Source organism: Cherax quadricarinatus, chromosome 52, assembly GCF_038502225.1.
Source record: "Cherax quadricarinatus isolate ZL_2023a chromosome 52, ASM3850222v1, whole genome shotgun sequence".
In the NCBI taxonomy this organism is placed as follows: Eukaryota; Metazoa; Arthropoda; class Malacostraca; order Decapoda; family Parastacidae; genus Cherax; species Cherax quadricarinatus.
In genome coordinates, this window is record NC_091343.1 from 27,916,902 (window position 1) to 27,930,517 (window position 13,616).

The following is a 13,616-nucleotide window of genomic DNA, read 5'->3' on the forward strand; positions in this document are numbered from 1 at the left end:
GGCTGTCAAGAGATACAATTTGTAAGTATAAATTACCCCTAGGGGGTGTTATGTCAGCATATTTCATTCGATGATGGCTGACAAAATACTTACTTGTTTGGACTCAAAAGTCCACACCTTACTGCCGATTATAGGTTGATTACAAACTCCTTGTGACTCAAGAATTGCGCAATCCCCCGATCTACAAGAAATTCGTAACATACCTTGCTCTTTGTAACGTGAGCTATGGTGTTCTCAACACCTTCGACAGATATCGGTGACTTGATAGAAGCTGAAGTGTCCTTGGATGTCCACGTCTTCCATTGTCTAGGAAACGCACACTGGTACACTATGTTCCACAAGATTCGTCTTTATTGTTCACAATGTATCACAAGAGAAGCTGATCACACTTCTCTTAAGAGTTTATTGTGTTTTGTGAGACACTTTATTCACACTAACGCACAGATCAGTGTCCTTTGCTGGTTATCCTGGCATCAGTGTGACTCTCTCTAGAGTCAAAAGTAATCTGCCAGACGCCACAGTGCTCCATGCCGTCTCTGCCCCAGCACAAAAAAAACGCTGACCTAGTACCTTGCATCCCTGTCACCTCCTCGATGAAGCAAAGCAAAATGTTTGTTTCTTGCTGTCTTAATCATAGACAACAATGTACACTAGTTTTACTATGGTAATAAAGTGGGAGCAGGATTTTCCTTAATTGTCCTGCTAAGTAAGAGATGTACTGTCTCTTATAAAAATACATGTTGCAGCACCGCTGCAAGGAGCAGAGGTCACTTGACTTACGTGGCATAGCATCTGTGATCAATTACTCACTCTAGCAGTAAACAAGACGCTCGCCCCTTCTGAGTGGCCCCTCAGGGCTGAGAGGGCTGAAGGGGGCTGAAGGGGGCTGAAGGGGGCTGATACCCCCCTCCTGGAGAAAATTTCTCCACACTGGGGGGCGGCAGAGGTTCGCTGCAGGTGAACTATTCATCACTTAACATTAATTTGATTTTCTCACTCGCCACCACTGCTGCTTGTCTTTTCTGAACAGCTTTAGTCTGTGTGGTTTCTGAAGAATCACTAATTTTGTTTTCAACACTGTGTAATTCTAACGGCACTAGTTTATTTATTGTCCGCTTATTCACTACACCTTTGCTCAAAACATCAACTGTCCTGATGATTCCATTTGCATCAGGATATATGGTCACAATTTTTCCAAGTGGCCATTGGGACCTCAGACCATCATTATCGATAATCACTATGTCACCAGGTCTTAAGGACTTATGATTTTCAGGAACACCAGCTCCATAGAAGTGTTCTCTCAATGAGGTGAGATAGTCTTCTCGCCAAATTTTCTCCCAACATTCAATCACTTTATTAAGGTGTTTGAATTTACGTCTGAGTTGCTCAGGTTCGAAATAAGTAGGATCCTCTATGATTTCTTTATCATTCATGGGAGGAACAGGTTCGAGCCTTCTGCCATGGAGTAAATGAGATGGACTTAACACTTCTAAATTGTCCAGATCATCGGTAACATAAGTTAGAGGTCTGTTGTTGACTCTGTTTTCTATTTCAGTCACAACTGTACGGAATTCTTCTAAGTCTATTCTCTGACGATGAAGAGTCTTCCTTAAACAACGTTTTACAATGCCGATCATTCTTTCATAAAATCCGCCGTGCCATGGAGATTTAGGAGGAATGTATCTCCAACGACATCTGCGTTGATTCAGCATCTGTTGTACTTCTGGTTGATCAAAGATCTTGCTTATATAAGCAGCACCAGCAACAAAGTTCGTTGCATTATCTGAAATCATCAGTCTGGGACATGCCCTTCTGGCTGCAAACCTTATGAATAATTTGATAAAAGTTTCAGCAGACATGTCCGTGGCTACTTCTAGATGTACTGCTCTAGTTGTAGCACAAGTGAACAAACAGATGTACACCTTGATGGGAACTTTGTCAACTGTTTTGGTTAAAATTATTGGTCCAGTGTAATCTACACCTGTCACCTCAAATGGAGTGATATGACAAACTCTTTCAGAGGGATATGGAGGTGGACCTGGATACTGACATACTCGCATATCGTAGTGACGACAAGTAATACAGTCCTTTATTTGTTTTTTCACACTTTGTCGACCTTGAGGTATCCAGTAGGATTGTCGTATATGACAAAGTGTGTCAGCTACCCCACCATGTAACACGTTACTGTGGGCGTTTTGCACAATCAGTTTTGTTAGCCAATGATTCTTGGGGATCAATATTGGATGTATGGCTTCTTTAGGTAGTGAAGAATTATGAATTCTTCCTCGACATCTTATAATCTTTTCTGAGTCGAGATAAAGTCCTAAAGAATTAATCATGGCAGGTTTCTTTGGGGATTTATCTTGTGTTTCTAGAAATTTATATTCTGTAGAGAAAACGTCTTTCTGTATTAGTTTCACCCAGTATTTAATGGGTTCAAGACATTCATAATCAGATTTTATTCCTTTAATGAATTTAAAGACAAGAGCTGTAACTCTTAAGAGTTTACCCAAAGATGAGTATTTAGATCCATCAATGACTATTTCTGTTGTGTCTGCAGTATTTACACAACTTATTTCTGCTGTGTTCAAGCAGACTGTTTCTTCTGGCATAATGTGAGCTTTTTGCTGAGGCCAGTTATTTTCATTAGAGAGCCAGTTCGGTCCGTGGAGCCACAATTTATTATCTACAAATTTCTTGAGTGGGACACCACGTGACAACATGTCAGCTGGATTCTCTTGGGTAGAGACGTGAAGAAAGAGATAATCTCTCTGCATCTCTTTTATTTCTGCTACTCTGTTCTGTACATAGACCAACTTACTCTTATTATTTCTTAACCACTGGAGAACTGCCTCATTATCACTCCAGATCACGGTTTTCTCAATAGTGAGATGATCAAGTACTTTGTTGAGATAGACAGCTAATTTTGTACCTACATAGAGTGCTGTCAGTTCCAATTGTGGTACTGTTCTGACCTTCAAGGGTGCTACCCTGGCCTTTGAAGTAATTAGTGTACTTCCTTCAGCATTACTCATGTAAGCTACAGCGCCATAACCTCTGGTTGACGCATCACAGAACACATGTAATGTGTACTTGTTTCCCTCTTGACCTATTTGTCTGGGAAATGTAATTTGATGAAGTTGCTTAAACTCCCTGGATATTTCATCCCATGCTTGACTCATTTCTAGAGGCAAGTTCTCCTCCCATCCAATTTTGATTTTCCATGCATCTTGCATAAGCATTTTACCCTTTATGGTAATTGGTGAGACGAGTCCTAGAGGATCAAAACATTGTGATACCTCTGACAGTAAACTACGTTTAGTGAGTGTACTGCATGATTTATTGTTTATCCTTTTGAGACTCAAAGTATCTTCCTGTGTGTTCCAATTAAGTCCCAGCATATTGTTGCAATCAGGAATTTCAGTTTCAGGGAAATCTTCTTTGATAAGTTCCCTTAATTGCTTTGAATTTGTATTCCACATACTTAGAGGCATATTTGCTTCTTTCATCTCCTTGTTAGCTTCTCTGTATAAGGATTTCAAATCTTCCTCTTTATCCACAGTACCTTGAAGATTGTCCACATAGAAACTTTTCTTTAAGACTTCTTTGAAGGGACTTTCAGATTTCTTCAAATGTGTATTTAGAGTAGCTTCTAGTAAGAATGGAGAGGATGTTGCACCAAATAATACTGATTTGAAACGATAAGTTTTCACAGGACTTTGAGGATCATGTGGATTTTCAGGCCACAAGAATCGAGTATAATCTCTATCTATTTCTTGTAGTCCTACTCTTAAGAAAGCTTTGGAAATATCAGCCGTGTAGGCATATGGGTTTGTGCGAAATTTCATAAGCACGTCTCCAAGCTTCTCAGTTAGTGAGGGTCCGGTCATCAGACAGTCATTAAGACTTGCTACATCTTTATTTGCACGTGCGCTGCAATTATATACAACACGTAGTGGAGTGGTTTCAGAATCTTTTCTGACTCCATGGTGCGGGAGATAATGAACGTTTGTCTTCAACTTATCTTCGACTATTTCCTCAATGAATTTATTGTCCAACTGTTCTTGTATGATATTATCATAGACAGTCAGTAGCTCTGGATTCTTCCTGAGCTCATGTATTTGTGCTTTCATTTGCCCGAAAGCCATGCGATAATTGCTAGGCAGATGTGGTGGATTTAATTTCCATGGTTACCTAACCCAATACTGTCCATCTTTATATTTGACAGTGTCCAAATATTGGTTATAAGTCTGAGACTCTTGTGGGCTTGGTTTATTTACATCAATACCTATCGCATCTAAATCCCACAACTTATCAACTGGTTCATTCATTTCTTCCAGTAATGATAATTTTTGCTGTGGTACATGATCAGCGGTTATTCTCGTAACTAGTACATTTTCCACTGAATCAATATCAGCTTCTTTCCCACTTTGAGAGGGAATGGGACCACATATCATGTGGCCTCCTGCTGTTTTCAGCAAGTGAACATCATGTTTACTTACTATATTTTGCACAAAACAGTGATAATAATCACTTCCAATGATTAAATCAATTGGACTAATTGTGTCCGTCTGTATGTCAGGACAGGCTAACTTGACCTTAGCTGCTTTCAGTGCTGCAACTGTTTCTTTTAATCCCTGGATCTGCACAGACTTAGGCAAATCATCTACTACCACAGCTTCTACTGTCTTTTTCCTGTTTCTTTATATATAAGTTCCTTTAATATAACAGGTAGATCTATAAGAACAAACTTTAACACAATCTTGTCTCTTAATTTCTGTCTATAAACATTATAAACACTATGTGTATATATACACTCTCAGACAACATCATCACTTGGGTTGTGTTGTCTTATTCAGCGATTTCAAGATTGGAGCAGTTGATGGAGGGTGCAGGATACCGTCCCCCGTCTTCTTGTTGGGTGAGTCACCCAGCTCCCGTTTTCGTTGGGTGAACGCTGGGTGAGCGCCCGTTTTCTTTTGGCTGCCCATTCTCTGTGATTGAGTCTGGAGGGACTCATTTATACTGATTTATATTGTAAAACACTAGTTTTGCAGCTTTTTTCGAAGGACCTTGGCTCATAGGTTATTTGTACACTGTAGTACAACATATATGGACCACAGTGTGGTCTTTATCCGGTTCGAGCACGACCAAAAACTCTCAGGGTCAAAAGCAATCTGCCAGACGCCACAGTGCTCCATGCCGTCTCTGCCCCCAGCACAAAAAAAACGCTGACCTAGTACCTTGCATCCCTGTCACCTCCTCGATGAAGCAAAGCAAAATGTTTGTTTCTTGCTGTCTTAATCATAGACAACAATGTACACTAGTTTTACTATGGTAATAAAGTGGGAGCAGGATTTTCCTTAATTGTCCTGCTAAGTAAGAGATGTACTGTCTCATAAAAATACACGTTGCAACACCGCTGCAAGGAGCAGAGGTCACTTGACTTACGTGGCATAGCATCTGTGATCAATTACTCACTCTAGCAGTAAACAAGACGCTCGCCCCTTCTGAGTGGCCCCTCAGGGCTGAGAGGGCTGAAGGGGGCTGAAGGGGGCTGATACCCCCCTCCTGGAGAAAATTTCTCCACAGCTTCTCTCTTTTATGTGCGGGTTATTTGTGTACCTCTGTAATGTTGAGGTACAGTCCCAGGAAACGTTTCGTACCTCTGAAACGTTGAGGTACAGTCTCAGGACCCGTTATGTACCTCTGTAATGTTGAGGAACAGTCGCTGGACCCGTTATGTACCTCTGTAATGTTGGGGATCCGTTATGTACCTGTGTTACGTTGAGGTACAGTCCCAGGACCCGTTATGTACCTCTGTAATGTTGAGGACCCGTTATGTACCTCTGTAATGTTGAGGTACAGCCCCAGGACCCGTTATGTACCTCTGTAATGTTGAGGATCCGTTATGTACCTGTGTTACGTTGAGGTACAGTTCCAGGACCCGTTATGTACCTCTGTAATGTTGAGGACCCGTTATGTACCTCTTTAATGTTGAGGTACATTCCCAGGACCCGTTATGTACCTCTGTAATGTTGAGGACCCGTTATGTACCTCTGTAATGTTGAGGTACAGTCCCAGGACCCGTTATGTACCTCTGTAATGTTGAGGCACAGTCCCAGGACCCGTTATGCGCCTCTGTAATGTTGAGGTACAGTCCCAGGACCCGTTATGTACCTCTGTAATGTTGAGGACCCGTTATGTACCTCTGTAATGTTGAGGTACTCTCCCAGGACCTGTTATGTACCTCTGTAATGTTGAGGTACAGTCCGTGGACCCATTTTGTGCCTCTGTAGTGTTGAGGTACAGTCCCAGGAACCGTTATGCACCTCTGTAATGTTGAGGTACAATCCTTGGACCCATTATGTACCCCTGTAATGTTGAGGTACAGTCCTTGGACCCGTTATTTACCTCTGCAATCATTTGACAACACTAAAATGATGGGTATGAGCTGCATAATAAATATATTAAACTAACTACTTAGGTGATGCTCTTCTCAGTGCCTTATAGCTTGTCACATTTCTTCTCTGTTTATCACTGTGTATTTGATTCTTATTGTTTATATCTCTTTGTACGAATTCCGAGAGGAACTTATCTGCCAGTATATCTCTCAGGTTTATATCTTTCAAAGTATACTTTCACTATATATCTACTGAGATGTGTTTCAACATGTATGCACATCGAGAAGTGTGCATCTCATTGTATATACAACGATAGGTACATCTGATTGATGACTAGCATATCCAGGAGAACTGCCAAAAAAAAAGCTGTATATAATATAAATTAGGTCAGAATTGGAAAATGCAGCTGTGGTGTGGTGCCGTCACCTTAAACACACAGTTTACCAGAGTTAAAATATATGTATTATGATGTAAATCACTAATAATGCTGGTAGGAGAAGGAGAGGCTTAGTTTAAATATCTTTATTATGCATCCCATACACATCCTGTGAATAGTAGTCAAAAATATTAAAGAGGTACATAATATGTGTAGGAACTGTACCACAGTTCTGGTAGATATACAAGTTTCAGTCGTAATGAACTGTTTACAAGTTTATGTGAGTTATTTAGGCAGACATTAATTAGCTTAATTTTAGTAAGGTATACTTCAAAAATGAAAGAAATTCAAGTGTTTATAAGATATGATAACTACATACAAGAAGAGAAAATGACTTGAGAGATTAGATAAAGATGACCTTATATATCAACAACAGAGATAACAGGAGATCACAGCTGGGAAAAATATGACAAATTACTGAGGACAGGACACTAGGAGCATAACTCTGCTTTTATTGCTACCGAGGACGGGATACTAGGAGCATAACTCTGCTTTTATTGCTACTGAGGACAGGATACTAGGAGCATAACTCTGCTTTTATTGCTACCGAGGACAGGATACTAGGAGCATAACTCTGCTTTTATTGCTACCGAGGACAGGATACTAGGAGCATAACTCTGCTTTTATTGCTACTGAGGACGGGACACTAGGAGCATAACTCTGCTTTTATTGCTACTGAGGACGGGATACTAGGAGCATAACTCTGCTTTTATTGCTACCGAGGACGGGATACTAGGAGCATAACTCTGCTTTTATTGCTACTGAGGACGGGATACTATGAGCATAACTCTGCTTTTATTGCTACTGAGGACGGGATACTAGGAGCATAACTCTGCTTTTATTGCTACCGAGGACGGGATACTAGGAGCATAACTCTGCTTTTATTGCTACTGAGGACGGGATACTAGGAGCATAACTCTGCTTTTATTGCTACTGAGGACGGGACACTAGGAGCATAACTCTGCTTTTATTGCTACCGAGGACGGGATACTAGGAGCATAACTCTGCTTTTATTGCTACTGAGGACGGGATACTAGGAGCATAACTCTGCTTTTATTGCTACTGAGGACGGGATACTAGGAGCATAACTCTGCTTTTATTGCTACCGAGGACGGGATACTTGGAGCATAACTCTGCTTTTATTGCTACTGAGGACGGGACACTAGGAGCATAACTCTGCTTTTATTGCTACCGAGGACGGGATACTAGGAGCATAACTCTGCTTTTATTGCTACTGAGGACGGGATACTAGGAGCATAACTCTGCTTTTATTGCTACCGAGGACGGGATACTAGGAGCATAACTCTGCTTTTATTGCTACTGAGGACGGGATACTATGAGCATAACTCTGCTTTTATTGCTACTGAGGACGGGATACTAGGAGCATAACTCTGCTTTTATTGCTACCGAGGACGGGATACTAGGAGCATAACTCTGCTTTTATTGCTACTGAGGACGGGATACTAGGAGCATAACTCTGCTTTTATTGCTACTGAGGACGGGACACTAGGAGCATAACTCTGCTTTTATTGCTACCGAGGACGGGATACTAGGAGCATAACTCTGCTTTTATTGCTACTGAGGACGGGATACTAGGAGCATAACTCTGCTTTTATTGCTACTGAGGACGGGACACTAGGAGCATAACTCTGCTTTTATTGCTACCGAGGACGGGATACTTGGAGCATAACTCTGCTTTTATTGCTACTGAGGACGGGACACTAGGAGCATAACTCTGCTTTTATTGCTACCGAGGACGGGATACTAGGAGCATAACTCTGCTTTTATTGCTACTGAGGACGGGATACTAGGAGCATAACTCTGCTTTTATTGCTACTGAGGACGGGACACTAGGAGCATAACTCTGCTTTTATTGCTACCGAGGACGGGATACTATGAGCATAACTCTGCTTTTATTGCTACTGAGGACGGGATACTATGAGCATAACTCTGCTTTTATTGCTACTGAGGACGGGATACTATGAGCATAACTCTGCTTTTATTGCTACCGAGGACGGGATACTAGGAGCATAACTCTGCTTTTATTGCTACTGAGGACGGGACACTAGGAGCATAACTCTGCTTCTCTTGCTACTTAGGACAGTGCATTAGGAGCATAACTCTGGTTCTGTTACTACTGAGGACGGGACACTAGGATCATAACTCTGCTTCTCTTGCTACTTAGGACAGGGCATTAGGAGCATAACTCTGGTTCTGTTACTACTGAGGACGGGACACTAGGAGCATAACTCTGCTTCTGTTGCTACTGAGGACAGGACATTAGGAGCATAACTCTGCTTCTGTTGTTAATGAGGACAGGACATTAGGAGCATAACTCTGCTTCTGTTACTACTGAGGACGTGACACTAGGATCATAACTCTGCTTCTGTTGCTACTGAGGACGGGACACAAGGAACATAACTCTGCTTCTGTTGCTACTTAGGAAGGGGCACTAGGAGCATAACTCTGCTTCTGTTGCTACTGAGGACGGGACACTAGTAGCATAACTCTGCTTCTGTTGCTACTGAGGACGGGACATTAGGAGCATAAGTCTGCTTCTGTTGCTACTGAGGACGGGACACTAGGAGCATAAGTCTGCTTCTCTTGCTACTGAGGACGGGACACTAGGATCATAACTCTGCTTCTGTTGCTACTGAGTACGGGACACTAGGATCATAACTCTGCTTCTGTTGCTACTGAGGACAGGACACTAGGATCATAACTCTGGTTCTGTTGCTACTGAGGACAGGACACTAGGATCATAACTCTGCTTCTGTTGCTACTGAGGACGGGTCACTAGGATCATAACTCTGCTTCTGTTTCTACTGAGGACGGGTCACTAGGATTATAAGTCTGCTTCTGTTGCTACTGAGGACGGGACACTAGGATCATAACTCTGCTTCTGTTGCTACTGAGGACGGGTCACTAGGATCATAACTCTGCTTCTGTTGCTACTGATGACGGGACACTAGGATAATAACTCTGCTTCTGTTGCTACTGAGGATGGGACACTAGGATCATAACTCTGCTTCTGTTGCTACTGATGACGGGACACTAGGATCATAACTCTGCTTCTGTTGCTACTGAGGATGGGACACTAGGATCATAACTCTGCTTCTGTTGCTACTGAGGACGGGACACTAGGATCATAACTCTGCTTCTGTTGCTACTGAGGACGGGACACTAGGATCATAACTCTGCTTCTGTTGCTACTGAGGACGGGACACTAGGATCATAACTCTGATTCTGCTTCATGTGCCTTATTTATAACGTGTCGGCATTATTTATATCTTAGATGTAATGAGGTGTATAACTTTGTGTATAGAATGATAGGTATGCTAGTGTATATATACCTGAAGGTGTTTATTAGTGTATATATACAGACATGTACTGACCCTTGTGCTTTTAGCGCACAGAAATATGCAAGAAATTTCAAAGTGTTTTATCCTCTCATTCTGTCTTGCAGTGATGGAACGTAACAGGAAAATATAGTTGATGGTTCCATTACATAACTATCATATAGACCAAGGGTGGGCAAGTTCTTCGATAACAAGAACCACATACAATAATTTTCATACATTTTTGAATGTTCAAGAGCCGCAGAAAATACTATTTAAAAATTGTGTTATAAATACTAATAAATACAACTATATATTAGGCATACTTACTTTGAGTCTTCATTTTTGCAGTTAATAGATTAAAAAATCTGGCTGATAGAATGTCAGAGTTGTTCTGAGACGCTCAGCGAGGTGACTGTTAGTGTGGATAGTACCATGTTTTGACTTGATAAATTTCATTACAAAGAAGAGAGTCACAGTAGTAAGTTGTCCCCAAAAAAGAGAGTAATCAGAAGCCAGTTTTAGGACAAATTGTTTCTTCGGTTTGATACCAAAAGTAAGTTAGAGATGAGCTTTTATATACAAGCTTCAAACCCAAATCTTCTTGCAGCTCAATAAGCTCTGAATGTATGAAATATTCTAATATTGGTTCACACTACACTACTATATATTAATATAAAATTTTAGGAAAATGTCAGTGAAACGCTATATTGTCTTTGGAGTAGCACAGAGTATCTTGGGGTCCCGAAGGTACTTTGTGCTACCCACCCTTGTTTAGAGACCAAGATAACAGCACACTTCTGATACATCTAATTTAGCTACACAGCAGTGTGGCTGCAGAGGCGCTCAGCCTCACTAGTGACTCAGTATACATCATCCAGTGAAGGTGTTCAGTGCGATATATATCCCTTTCTCATCTTCCACACCCACATATTAACCACCAGTTACTGTATTTGTACCATTAAGGCAAGTAATTATGATTATGACCCTGGTTGGGCTGGAGCTTCATTTTTATTATAATAATAATAATGATAATAATAATTTAATAATAATTGTCATTTATGAGGCACTTGTCGCAGATATTTTTTTAGCATATGATTCAAATTCCAGTTACAAACGTTTACTCAAGTATATTTTTATTTACTATTATCATAGGATATGAAGTTATGTTTTGTGACTGTTAATTTAAAAAAAAATCTGTGACAGACATGGTGATTGATACAGTCATTAAAGTATGTGTATATTTCAGGGTATATTTTAAGAAACACATGTCTCACTGTATATACTGTATAGTCATTCACGACAGTATAGTGATAAAAACACCTTGTTATATGTATACTGAGATATACTCCCTCTATGTGCGCACACACACACACACACACACACACACACACACACACACACACACACACACACACACACACACATGTGTCAGGTCACAAGAAGTTGCGGCCAGTCATTACACCGCACAAGACACTCTCTCACACACACACACTCACACACACACATGCACACACACACTCACACACACACACATGCACACACACACACACACACACACACACACACACACACACACACACACACACACACACACACACACACACACACACACACACACACCAGAAATGACCGTGAAGTATGTGAAGAACTCAACAAGAGATTCAAAGAAGTGTTCACAGAGGAGACAGAAGGGACTCCAGAAAGACGGAGAGGTGGGGCACACCACCAAGTGCTGGACACAGTGCACACAACCGAGGAAGAAGTGAAGAGGCTTCTGAGTGAGCTAGATACCTCAAAGGCAATGGGGCCAGATAACATCTCCCCATGGGTATTGAGAGAGGGAGCAGAGGTGCTATGTGTACCTCTAACAACAATATTCAATACATCTATCGAAACAGGGAGATTGCCTGAGGCATGGAAGACAACAAATGTAGGGACGGGAAATCCTGTGTCACAAACCTACTGGAGTTCTATGACATGGTGACAGCAGTAAGACAAGAGAGAGAGGGGTGGGTGGATTGCATTTTCTTGGACTGCAAGAAGGCGTTTGACACAGTTCCACACAAGAGATTGGTGCAAAAACTGAAGGACCAAGCAGGGATAACAGGGAAGGCACTACAATGGATCAGGGAATACTTGTCAGGAAGACAGCAGCGAGTCATGGTACGTGGCGAGGTGTCAGAGTGGGCACCTGTGACCAGCGGGGTCCCGCAGGGGTCAGTCCTAGGACCAGTGCTGTTTCTGGTATTTGTGAACGACATGACGGAAGGAATAGACTCTGAGGTGTCCCTGTTTGCAGATGACGTGAAGTTGATGAGAAGAATTCACTCGATCGAAGACCAGGCAGAACTACAAAGGGATCTGGACAGGCTGCAGACCTGGTCCAGCAATTGGCTCCTGGAGTTCAATCCCATCAAGTGCAAAGTCATGAAGATTGGGGAAGGGCAAAGAAGGCCGCAGACGGAGTACAGTCTAGGGGGTCAGAGACTACAAACCTCACTAAAGGAAAAAGATCTCCTGAAGCGCACATCAACCAAATAACTGCTGCAGCATATGGGCGCCTAGCAAACCTCAGAACAGCATTCCGACATCTTAATAAGGAATCATTCAGGACCCTGTACACCGTGTACGTTAGGCCCATATTGGAGTATGCGGCACCAGTTTGGAACCCACACCTAGCCAAGCACGTGAAGAAACTAGAGAAAGTGCAAAGGTTTGCAACAAGACTAGTCCCAGAGCTAAGAGGTATGTCCTACGAGGAGAGGTTAAGGGAAATCAACCTGACGACACTGGAGGACAGGAGAGATAGGGGGGACATGATAACGACATACAAAATACTGAGAGGAATTGACAAGGTGGACAAAGACAGGATGTTCCAGAGATTGGACACAGTAACAAGGGGACACAGTTGGAAGCTGAAGACACAGATGAATCACAGGGATGTTAGGAAGTATTTCTTCAGCCACAGAGTAGTCAGTAAGTGGAATAGTTTGGGAAGCGATGTAGTGGAGGCAGGATCCATACACAGCTTTAAGCAGAGGTATGATAAAGCTCACGGCTCAGGGAGAGTGACCTAGTAGCGATCAGTGAAGAGGCAGGGCCAGGAGCTTGAGGGCAAGGGTGGGGGTCGTGGGTGGGGGTCGTGGGTGGGGGTCGTGGGTGGGGGTCGTGGGTGGGGGTTGTGGGTGGGGGTCGTGGGTGGGGGTCGTGGGTGGAGGTCGTGGGTGGGGGTTGAGGGCGAGGTCAAGGTCATTAGCATAAAGGTGTGAAAAGGAGTCTGCTCAGGAATACAGCAATCAGCCTTAGGAGCCACTCAGCCCCATACACCACTCAGCCGAGGAGCCACTCAGCCCCGAGCCACTCAGCAATATGCGTGTCGCTCAGCCACCTTCAGCACTACTTATATATATGTATATATTTATATATACTATATAT

General features: G+C 42.3%; 1 protein-coding gene across 1 annotated transcript in view; it reads left to right on the forward strand.

The window, feature by feature from the left end:
- Positions 1 to 11,018: 11,018 nt before the first annotated feature.
- LOC128705438 (gamma-butyrobetaine dioxygenase) overlaps positions 11,019 to 13,616 on the forward strand; it is a 152,005-nt gene continuing 149,407 nt past the window's right edge. Inside the window, exon 1 of the mRNA XM_070096218.1 lies at positions 11,019 to 11,144. The gene's annotated coding sequence lies outside the window, so the exon portion shown is untranslated. The remainder of the gene's footprint in view (positions 11,145 to 13,616) is intronic.